General features: G+C 33.9%; 1 long non-coding RNA gene across 1 annotated transcript; it reads right to left on the bottom strand.

Moving 5' to 3' along the window:
- Nucleotides 8,349-9,405, bottom strand: LOC110267566. The gene is made up of 2 exons (XR_002355317.1): nt 9,233-9,405; nt 8,349-9,134 (listed from the first exon to the last, which is right to left on the bottom strand). It is a non-coding gene; the product is annotated as an uncharacterized LOC110267566 (long non-coding RNA).

Genomic DNA, 9,442 nt, shown 5'->3' with positions numbered 1-9,442 from the left:
CTGTCATGCCTCCCTTTTTGGGGACAACTTGAACAGGGCTCACCCAGGGGCTATCAGAAATAGGATAAATAATCCCAGCCTCCAGTAACTTGGTGACCTCTTTCTGCACCACTTCCTTCATGGCTGGATTTAACCGCCTCTGTGGTTGAACCACTGGCTTAGCATCATCCTCCAATAGGATCTTGTGCATGCATCTAGCTGGGCTTATGCCCTTAAGGTCACTTATGGACCACCCAAGAGCTGTCTTGTGTGTCCTTAGCACTTGAAGTAGTGCTTCCTCTTCCTATGAATTCAAAGCAGAGCTTATGATCACTGAAAAAGTGTCACCTTCTCCAAGAAATGCATATTTCAGGGATGGTGGTAATGGTTTGAGCTCGGGTTTAGGAGGTTTTTCCTCTTCCTGAGGAATTTCCAGAGGCTCTTTCAATTCCTCTGAACCCTCCAGATCAGGCTGAACATCTTTAAAGATGTCTTCCAGCTCTGATTTGAGACTCGCAGCCATGTTGATCTCCTCTACTAAAGAGTCAATAAGATCAACTTTCATGCAGTCTTTTGGTGTGTCTGGATGCTGCATGGCTTTGATAGCATTCAACTTAAACTCATCCTCATTGACTCTCAGAGTTACTTTCCCCTTTTGGACATCAATGAGAGTTCATCCAGTTGCTAGGAAAGGTCTTCCTAGAATGAGAGTAGCACTCTTGTGCTCCTCCATTTCCAGTACTACAAAGTCAGTGGGGAAGGCGAATGGCCCAACCCTGACAATCATGTCTTCAATCACACCTGATGGGTATTTAATGGAGCCATCAGCAAGTTGGAGACATATCCAGGTTGGTTTGACTTCTTCAGTTAAACCAAGCTTTCTGATAGTGGATGCAGGTATTAGATTGATACTTGCCCCAAGATCACATAAAGCTGTCTTGGTGCAATTACCCTCTAATGTGCATGGTATCATGAAGCTCCCGGGATCTTTAAGCTTTTCTGGAAAGCTTTTCAAAATGACTGCACTGCATTCTTCAGTGAAGAGAACTCTTTCAGTTTCTCTCCAATCCTTCTTATGACTCAAGATCTCTTTCATGAACTTGGCATAAGAAGGTATTTGCTCAAGTGCCTCTGCAAACAGAATCTTTATTTCAAGAGTCCTGAGATAGTCTGCAAAGCGAGCAAATTGCCTATCCTGCTCCCCTTGGCGGAGTTTTTGAGGATAAGGCATTTTGGCTTTGTATTCTTCAACCTTGGTTGCTGCAGGTTTATTTCCTATAGAGGTGGTTGGAGAAGCCTTTTTAGAGGGGTTGTTATCAGCACTTGTGTGTGTCTGATCCCTCATTGGCGTTTGAATGCCAGGGGTGGAAGCTAGATTGGCGTTGGACGCCAACTCCTTACCTGTTCCTGGCATTTGAACGCCAGAACTGAGCTTCCTTTGGGCGTTTAACGCCAACTCCTTGCTTGTTTGTGGCGTTTGAACGCCAGAACTGAGCATAGGTTGGGCGTTTAACACCAACCCTCCATCCTTTTCTGGCGTTTGAGCGCCAGAATCATTCCTCTCTGGGCTCTTACTGTCCTCAGAGGGATTTTGGATGATATTTTGCTCATCCTTTGTCAGTTGTTCTTTCCTTGGCTTTCTGCTGCTATGAAGCGAGGTATTTAATGTTTTTCCACTTCTTAATTGAACTGCCTGGCACTCTTCTGTTATCTGCTTTGATAACTGCTGTTTTGTCTGATTCAATTGTGCCTCCATATTTTTATTAGCATTTTTAGTGTCTTGTAGCTTCTCCTTGAATTCTGCTAGCTGTTTTGTTAGAAAGCACAATTGTTGATTGAGTTCAGCAACTTGTTCTGGAGGACCAAGTTCAGTAGACACTGCTTTGGCTTCTTCTTTTATGGAGGACCCATTACTTATGTACAGATGCTGGTTTCTGGAAACTATATCAATAAGCTCTTGAGCCTCTTCAATAGTTTTCCTCATGTGTATAGATCCACCAGCTAAGTGGTCTAAGGACATCTGAGCTCCTTCTGTAAGCCCATAGTAGAAGATGTCTAATTGCACCTACTCTGAAAATATTTCAGAGGGGCATTTCCTTAGCATCCCTCTGTACCTCTCCCAGGCATTATAAAGGGATTCGTCATCCTCTTGTTTAAAGCCTTGGATGTCCAGCCTTAGCTGTGTCATCCTTTTTGGAGTGAAATATTGATTCAGGAATTTGTCTGATAACTATTTCCATGTCCTTATGCTTGCTGTGGGTTGGTTATTTAACCACCTTTTAGCTTGATCTTTTACAGCAAACGGAAACAGTAACAGTCTGTATACATCCTGATCTATCTCCTTGTCACGTACTGTGTCAGCAATTTACAGGAATTGTGCCAGAAACTCAGTAGGTTCTTCCTGTGGAAGACCGGAATACTGGCAGTTTTGCTGCACCATGACAATGAGCTGAGGATTTAGCTCAAAACTGCCTGCCTTGATGGGGGGTATACAGATACTACTCCCATATGCAGCAGTAGTGGGATTAGCATATGATCCCAGAGTCCTTCTGGACTGTTCATTTCCACTTAGGTCCATGATGGAGAAAGTGAGGATGTTGTGAATTGCAAATAAAATATTTTTTTTAAAACCGAAATTAAAATAAAATAAAATAAAATAAAATAAATGAAAAATTGATTATGATTTCAAAAATTTGAAGAAAAATAAATAAAAGAAATTTGAAAACTAAATTAATTCATTAAAAAGATTTGAAAAAGATGTGGGTGAGGATTTTCGAAAAAAATTGAAGAGAGAGAAATTGGTTAGGAAGTTTTGAAAAAGATATGTCTTAAAATTAAAGATACTTGTAAAAAAAATAAAATAAAGTAAAATAAAGTAAAATAAAAGATATGAAAAAGATTTGATTTTAAGATTTGAGATTAGAAAAGATAAGATAAGCTAGGTAAGAGAAGATAAGGAATTTAAATTAAAAAATTTTAAAATTTGAATTTTGAAATTTGAAATTTGAAATAAGATAAGATAAGATTTTGAAAAAGATGATTTTTTTTGAAAAAGATTTGAATTTTGAAATTTTAAAACTAAGATAAGATAAAATAAAAAATTTTAAAATAAAATCTGAATTTTTAAAAGGAAAATTCGAAAAATCAATTAAAATAAAGGAAAAAGATATTTTTGAATTCAATGAGGAAAGAGAAAAACAATAAAAAGACACAAAACTTAAAATTTTTTTAGATATAATGCTCCTTATTTTTGAAAATTTGGAGGACAAACACGAAGGAACACCAAACATAAAAATTTTAAGATCAAAACGCAAGAAAGACTCAAGAACACCTTGAAGATTCACAAGAACACGAAGTAAAATTCAAAGACTCAAAGGACTCAAGAACATAAAAAAAACACCAAACTTAAAATTTTTAGAAAACCAAAAATAAATTTTCGAAAATTAAATAAGAAATAACAAGAAAACACCAAACTTAAAGCTTGACACAAGATTTAATCAAAGAAAGATTATTTTTGAAAAGATTTAAAAAAAAAGACTCAAAGGAGAAACTATTCACAAGAACATAGACACATTCAACAAATGCAAGGATTAAACAGAGAAAAACTATTATTATTATTTTTTTTTGAATACTAATAATTCGAAAATGCACAAGAAAAACAAGAAAAATCACAAAACAAGAAAAACTAAAGATCAAACAAGAAAAATAAACAAGAACAACTTGAAGATTAAGAAAGAACAATGAATATAAATTCGAAAATTTAAAAGAAAATAAAAACATGCAATTGACACCAAACTTAAAATATGAAACTAAACTCAAACAGGAAAACTCAATTATTAGTTTGTAAAAATTTCGAAAAATTTTAAAAGAGAAAATAAGAATTTAAAAAAAAATTCAACCAAAAACAATGATAGAAGACTCTAAACCAAAAAAGAAAAATTTTTCCTAATCTAAGCAACAAAATAAACCGTCTATTGTCCAAACTCAAACAATCCCTGGCAACGGCGCCAAAAACTTGGTGCACGAATTGTAAATCACACTTTTCACAACTCGTACCACTAACCAGCAAGTGCACTGGGTCGTCCAAGTAATACCTTACGTGAGTAAGGATCGAATCCCACGAAGATTGTTGGCTTGAAGTAATCTATGGTTATTTTGTAATTCTTAGTCAGGATATCAATTATAATTATCAGTTTGGATTGCAAAAAATAAAAGAGATGGAATTAAATACTTGTTATGCAGTAAAGGAGAATATGTTGGAGTTTTGGAGATGCTTTGTCTTCTGAATCTCTGCTTTCTCCCTGCCTTCTTCTTCACGCACGCAAGGTTCCTCCTATGGCAAGTTGTATGTTGGTGGATCACCGTTGTCAATGGCTACCATCCGTCCTCTCAGTGAAAATGGTCTAGGTGCGCTGTCACCGCACTGCTAATCATCTGTCGGTTCTCACTCATGTTGGAATAGGATCCATTGATCCTTTTGTGTCTGTCACTACGCCTAACCTTTGTGAGTTTGAAGCTCGTCACAGTCATCCAATCCCTGAATCCTACTCGGAATACCACAGACAAGGTTTAGACTTTCCAGATTCTCAAGAATGCTGCCAATGGATTCTAGCTTATACCACGAAGACTCTGATTAAGGAATCCAAGAGATACTCATTCAATCGAAGGTAGAACGGAGGTGGTTGTCAGGCATGCGTTCATAATTTGAGGATGATGATGAGTGTCACAAATCATCACATCCATCATATTGAAGTGCGAATGAACATCTTAGATAGAAACAAGCGTGTTTGAATAGAAAACAGAAATAATTGCATTAATTCATCGAGACACAGCAGAGCTCCTCACCCCCAACAATGGAGTTTAGAGACTCATGCCGTCAAAGAGTACAAATTTCAGATCTAAAATGTCATGAGGTACAAAATAAATCTCTAAAAGTTGTTTAAATAATAAACTAGTAACCTAGGTTTACAGAAAATGAATAAGCTATGATAGATAGTGCAGAAATCCACTTCTGGGGCCCACTTGGTGTGTGCTGGGGCTGAGACTTGAGCTTTACACGTGCCTAGACTGTTTCTGGAGTTAAACGCCAGGTTGTAACCTGTTTTGGGCGTTTAACTCCAACTTGTATCCTGTTTCTGGCGTTTTACGCCAGAATGCAACATGGAACTGGCGTTGAACGCCAGTTTACGTCGTTTATCCTTGAGAAAAGTATGGACTATTATATATTGTTGGAAAGCCCTGGATGTCTACTTTCCAACGCAATTGAGAATGCACCATTTGAACTTCTGTAACTCCAGAAAATCCACTTTGAGTGCAGGGAGGTCAAAATCCAACAACATCTGCAGTCCTTTTTCAGCCTCTGAATCAGAATTTTCTCAAGTCCCTCAATTTCAACCAGAAAATATCTGAAATCACAAAAAAATACATAAACTCATAGTAAAGTCCAGAAATGTGATTTTTATTTAAAAACTAATAAAAATATAATAAAAAGTGACTAAAACATATTAAAAACTCCCTAAAAACCATGCCAAAAGCGTATAATTTATCCGCTCATTAGTGGCAATCCTCTCTTTTGAAACTCAATTGTATACATTCCTGAAAAAAATTATTAAACAATAAAAATATTAGTTTTAGAAAAAAAATCAATGAAAAAATGAGACATGTGCACATACCAGTATTAAGTGGCCCAAAGAAAACACCACTTTTCAAATCTTCTAACAAGCACTTCATTTTCACATGAAAAACTCGACATGAAATATCTAGACGGCCAGCAATTGGAATACCATCAACACTCGTATATCTTTGAAATTCAGGCCGATTTGGATTGCACGTCATTATCATAAATAGATTTGGATAACCAAAATGCTTACAAATTGCCATAGCTTCTTGACGATTGTTAAACATATATCTTCTACCACCAGTGAAAGAAGAAGGTAAAATAACACGTGTACCAATTGAGTAAGCTTCTGTATCTCCATGCTGCATAGCTTCTTCAATTCCACTCAAAAATTCTCCACGTATAGTACTTTGTTTCTTCCATATCTCATAAAGTTGTTGTGACTCAACCATCGAAAAACTATCAACAACAAACTGTTGAAACAATCTTCTAGCTTTATGAATAATGCTTTCTTCTGTCTCTCTAATTTGTAACCAAAAACATATGAATTCCCGCAAAGAAACTTTAGTTCTTCTCCCATGCACATTTATAGTTCGAATACCTCTATAAGGTATATTATTCTCAAAACCATCTTCACCATAGGGAAAAAGCAAAGGATATTATAATGGCCAGTATAAAGGATGAGTTTCATAAATTCGCTTCAATTGGCCATCTATAGATTGAAGAATAATATTTCGCCCTTGTTTGAACTATCAAAATCACCAACAATCAAAGCAACACTCTCATCACAATTGGGAGAATTATATGTTCTTCGATCAAAAGATCTATGAGAGAACAATCTAAGGCTAAAAATTTCTGATTGGTGATTCTCATAGAATCCTCTAACTCTTCGAAATGACTTTGCTACCACATTATGTTCATCAATCATATGTATTAGACTAACAATCAATTCTATATCCACATCTTATCCATGGCTGAAAAAATAAACAAAATTTTAGAAATTTATAGAATAAATGAATAATAATAACAATCTTATAATATTCATTGCGCTAATATTTAAACAAAAATATACCTAAAAATACTTTGTCGATTATTAACTTCATGCACTGTGTCATAAATGTAGAGCTGTGCAAAACTTAGGTCTTTCACCATCTGAGGGTAATAAACTACCAATTCTATGATAGTTTTGTCCACTAACAATAAATTGGGGTGGACCCTGACCATTGTTAATAGAACTAACAACTTTACCTCCAAATGATATGAATGCAAACATACTATTATACGATCGTATATTCTTTTGAAAATATTGGCTCTTTGCATTTGTACCATTAATTAAATTAACCAATAAATCTGGTGCTCTTTGTAAAAACGGTAATTGAACCTTCCCTTTAGCATAGCACACAGAAAATATAGGTTGATTTTGTCTTGAATCTTTTTCAACATATTCTAAATACTAAAAAAGAACTCCACACCAAACACATGCACAATCAGGATCACGATATCAAGACATTCTAAAAGAAAAAATATGAATACATTATTTTAAAACTTCAATTTAATAAATAAATAATATAACCTTGCATTCCACTTTGTGCAAATAATGGATGATCAGCAATATCATGTTCTATAAGTCTAATACATATGGAAGGATCAATTCCATTTGTTAATAAAATGAAAATTTCAAAAGAAAATTTCCTAATAAAAAAGACAATTATAAATTACTATATTTAGTGAAAAGAAATAAATATAATAGCTAGAAATATTGAAAAAGATTATAAATAAATTAGAGAAAATATACAAAAAGAAAAAATGTTGGATCATGCACATTTAAAACAATATATTTAATGAAATTACAAACACTTACAATAATTAAATTGAGTTGCTTGAGTTACAACTCATGCCCTAGTAACTGCATAAGAAACCAACAATAAATTGAACGAAAAAATTTATGAACCACAACATTAACTAATATAAAATTTTTATTACTAATAATACTACATAAAAAATCAAAAAGAAAAAATATGCAATAACACACCTCTTGTTTGGTGTAACTTGAATGCTTTTTTTCTCTTCAAAATATTTATCCTATTCAACCTTGCCAAAGCAAAATCAGTAGGCATGATGAATAGGAAAAATACAATACTGACCTCCACGAAAAAAGTAAGTTCCAAAGGATGATATAACTATTTAGCAGCAGCAATCCAATCTACTTATTTATATATTTTCTATTTTTTGTCTAAAAAAAGCACTCATGAACAATGTAAATAATTTTCTCTATATGTCTCTCCTTACACATGTATCGATATATAGCTGTATATCTATAAGAGCTAGATGTCTCCTTTATATCTTTTTTTTATTTGAAAAAAAAAATTGATTGTTTAAAATAATTTCCACATTGCTATTTGTATTTGGCAAAAAATATTTAATTGAAAATCATTGTATAGTTAAACATTAGCGAACTCTAAAATAATGATTACCATATTTGATATTCAATGTCAATTATCGGTAAAATGAATTTTAAAAATAAATAATCATCATGATACAATGCAAATTCATAAAGCTGCTGCATATTATAATTAATATCATAAGAACTACATTCATTACTCAAATTCACAACAATGGACGTATACATCCGCACTATGACTTACACCTACACTCCTCCAACTATATGACATTGTGTCCAATATCTAGCAAAGCAGATTTGAATATAACACATATTCTCTTTGAAACAAAAAAGATAAAGATAACACCTAGGACAAAAGAACCACTAATCTACTTGAACATCGTAGAACTTCAAAACGCAAAATTTCTTCCAAAAAAGAAAGAGGAACAAAGATGGCTCTTCTAGCAGTTGGACACACCTCAAAAAGAGAAAAATTAATAAACTTCATATGTAATTCACCATAACAAAGATAAAACCTATTACATGAATCTAACTTCATAGACCTAAGACAGCAGCTAGCTTTTCATCCATAAACACCCATCTTAAATATCTTTAATCTTGATTATTTTAGAGCAATGAGCAACAGTATCCTCAAGATCCTTCTCAAAGTCAGCCTCAAGATTTCTCTTCACTTTTAAATATACTGCATCTTTTTAAACAACATTAGACACATTTATTTTTTTTGAGTCATCTAAAAAGTGTGAGAGTAAATCCTACACAAGAAAATAAAACAAAAAAGGAAAGCACGACAAAAAAAGAGGATCACCCAATTAGACGAAAACCTATTGAAACTCCACAGAAAACTAATTATAATGATGAATAAGAATTATTGAAAATCAAGCAATAAATCGAGTATCACCCGAGTCTCCTCAATATCAGACCGAATAAGTGAGGCAATATCATCCAACAGCACCATATTCTCATCACTATCAACAGAATGATCCTGAATGTCAACCTCCTTAACACCTTCCATATCTAAGTGTATATCATCAAGTCCAACAACATTTGCTTCTTTTGGAAGAAAAGATGACATGACAGTAACACATTTTATATTAGACGTTTCACCTAGCTCAGGGCCAAACACAGGAACAGTGCATCCTTTAAATAATAAGACAAAAGACACAAAAGAGAAAAAACAGATATCAAAGGATCAGGACAAAAAAATGAAACATGCCACCTATAAATAAATTAAGTACCTTCAAAGGTGTTATTTCAGTCTGAGCAAGCTCAAACATTGAAATAATTGTAGCATCATTACAAATCCTCTTCACACGAAAAGTTCTAAAATAGCTATCAACATCAAGAGACTTAGTATCCACTTTCAGCAAGACTTTTTTACCCTTCAAATTTATAAAAATGATAGGGTAATCATCCCTATAAAGGACCTACAAAGAAAGAAATAAATG

The sequence above is a fragment of the Arachis ipaensis genome, chromosome B10 (genome assembly GCF_000816755.2).
Source record: "Arachis ipaensis cultivar K30076 chromosome B10, Araip1.1, whole genome shotgun sequence".
NCBI classification, from domain to species: domain Eukaryota; kingdom Viridiplantae; phylum Streptophyta; class Magnoliopsida; order Fabales; family Fabaceae; genus Arachis; species Arachis ipaensis.
This window is presented reverse-complemented; position numbering and strand designations above follow the sequence as displayed.